Source organism: Vicugna pacos, chromosome 1 (assembly GCF_048564905.1).
Source record: "Vicugna pacos chromosome 1, VicPac4, whole genome shotgun sequence".
Lineage (NCBI taxonomy): Eukaryota > Metazoa > Chordata > Mammalia > Artiodactyla > Camelidae > Vicugna > Vicugna pacos.
Window position 1 is genome coordinate 19,845,244 of NC_132987.1, and position 2,573 is coordinate 19,847,816.

Genomic DNA, 2,573 nt, shown 5'->3' on the forward strand with positions numbered 1-2,573 from the left:
TGTTTTAATACACACTGAAAGATGGAAATGAACCTGGCACACAATTGTCAAAGGAAGCAAAGGTCTGAAGGAAGGAAAGAGTTTGGAATACTCCACACACAAGGCCAGTGTAGCTGGAGAAGAATAATCAAGGGGGGAGCAGTATAAGGTAAGTTTAGGGAAGCTGGACACAGGCGTATAGGAGACTTGTAGAATAAGTGTAACAGTTATCTATAGCTGTGTAACAAAGCAACCCAAAACTTAGTGGCTTAAAACAACAGCCATTTACTTGCTCACAATTCTGGGAGGCAGCCATTTGGGCTGGACCACCAGTTTCACCTGGTCTCACTTTTGTATCTGCCACCAACTGGTGGCTGGTCCAGAACTAGCTGATCTATGATGGTTTCTCCCACCTGTCTGATGATTAGTGCTGGCTATTGGCTGGTCTGTCTAGGTGGCCTCAGATGGAAGAGCCTTTCTCTGTCAATATGATTTCTCATCCTCCAGTAGGCTAGACCAGTCTTCTTCACATGTCAGTCTCAGGGGAGCATTCCAAGAAGATAAAAGTAGAAGCTGTAAGGTCTTGTGAGGCTTAGGCTTAAAAGTCAAACAACGTCACTTGTACTGCATTCTACTGATCAACACAAGACACAAAGCCAGCCTGGATTCAAGGGCTAGGGAAGTGGGAGGGGTGGAAAAGTCACATAGCAAAGGGGCATGCATAGAGAGATGGGAAAAATTGTGACCAATTTTGCAATACACTCCACCAAGGTATGAAGTTTATATTTTAGGCTAAGAGCAATGGGAAGTCACTGATGAGTTTCAGATTTGAAAATCAGGTAAATCTGGTTTATACCTTAAAAGGATCACTCTGACAAACATAAGATAAATAAGTACTAGGGATATAATGTACAATATGATCAACGTAATTAACACGGCTCTATGTTGTATATGAAAATTGTTAAGTGAGTAAAACCTGAGTTCTCATCACAAGGAAAAAAAAATTTCTATTTCTTTAATTCCATATTTATATAAGATGATGGATGTCCACTAAACTTCTTGTGGTAATCATTTCATGATATATGTCAGTCAAATCATTATGCTGTACACCTTAAACTTACACAGTGCTGTATAGCAATTATATCTCAATAAAACTGACAAAAATTAAATTAAATTAAATTTTAAAAGGGTCATGCTGGTGAATGGGTGGAGCAAGGATGAGTGTGAGGGAAGACTGTAAGCAGAAAGACTGGGCAAGTGGTTTTGGCGGTCATCCAGGCTGGAGATGAGGGAGTCTAGCCTAGGGTGGGGACAGTGAAAGAGCTCCAGCCTACTCTTCCTGAGAGCCTGACCTACAGATTTGGGGCTTACCTAGCAAGCCTTTAAAATCACACAAGAAATTCTTTGCCACAAGTGTCTTAATGTATATTCCTGCTGGTTCTGGTTCTCTGGTTGAACTCTGGTTGATACAGGGGTTATCAACAAATATATGATATAGATGATATCTTACGCCACCAGACTGTGCGAGATCTCCCAGGGAAAGAAAAGAGGAGGGCCAAGGAGACACCAGCCCAGGGCGCACCAATATTTAGAGGTTAGTTAACATGAAAGAGAAAAAGAGACTAAGGAACAGTCAGTGGAATATCAGCAAACCCTCATGAGTGGGTTGTCACTAAAGCTAAAAGAAAGTGTTTCAGAAACAAAGGGGCAGCCAGAACTGGTGCCCTTGGGACCCCTCTCACATCTTGACTTGGGGTTGCCACTGGGCCCACTTGTGCTCAGTGTCCTGTGTACACTCTTTGCAAGTGACAGCACCATGAGAGTGACTTCCAGCACCCAAGCTGAATGGATCACAGCCGTTACCATCTCTGCTGGGGCAGTTCCAGCTGGTTATTTAGCTTACAAAAGATTTTATGTTAAAGATCATCATAGAAAATCTATGGCAAACCTTCACAACCAGAAAGAAAACTCCAAGACCACACAGGCTTTTGACATGGAGGATTTGGAAGACAAAGCTGTGTACTGCTGTTGTTGGACTCCAAGAAGTTCCCATTCTGTGATGGATCTCACAGAAAACACAACGAAGAGACTAGAGCCAACGTGGGACCTCTAATCATTAAGAGAAAAGACACTTCAATGGACAGTTTTGATGCTGCAAACCAACTTGCCATGGTGTCACCTTACTGTTTAATTAGAATGACCAGCACTTCTGTCTAATGCACTTCCCCTGGGTTCTAGATATAGCATGTTGCAAACTGCAGCTTTCATATTCATGGCATTCACCTTACTTGTTGCACCGTTGTGGCGTACATTTGTTTAAACAAAACAAAACAAAATAAGCCAAAGAAAAACCAATCTCAGGATCTGTGAGTTAAAAAAAAAATGAAGAAATGGTCAACGGGGCTTAATGCTATTGCATGGTCAGGGAAAATGAAAACAGAGACGTGTTTATAGGGCTTGGCAATATGGAGATGGTTGACAAATTTAGCAAGAGTGAACACTTCTGTGGAACAGCAAGCCCAGAAGCCATATACCAGATGTGCCATCATCCTTAACCTTCACTATAGTTCTTAAAGCTAAGGTTCACTAGCCTT

The 2,573-nt window shown here is 42.0% G+C and overlaps 1 pseudogene; it reads left to right on the forward strand.

Moving 5' to 3' along the window:
* The first annotated feature begins 1,795 nt into the window (after positions 1-1,795).
* LOC102544115 (CDGSH iron-sulfur domain-containing protein 1 pseudogene) lies at positions 1,796-2,196 on the forward strand (annotated as a pseudogene).
* The last annotated feature ends 377 nt before the right edge of the window (positions 2,197-2,573 follow it).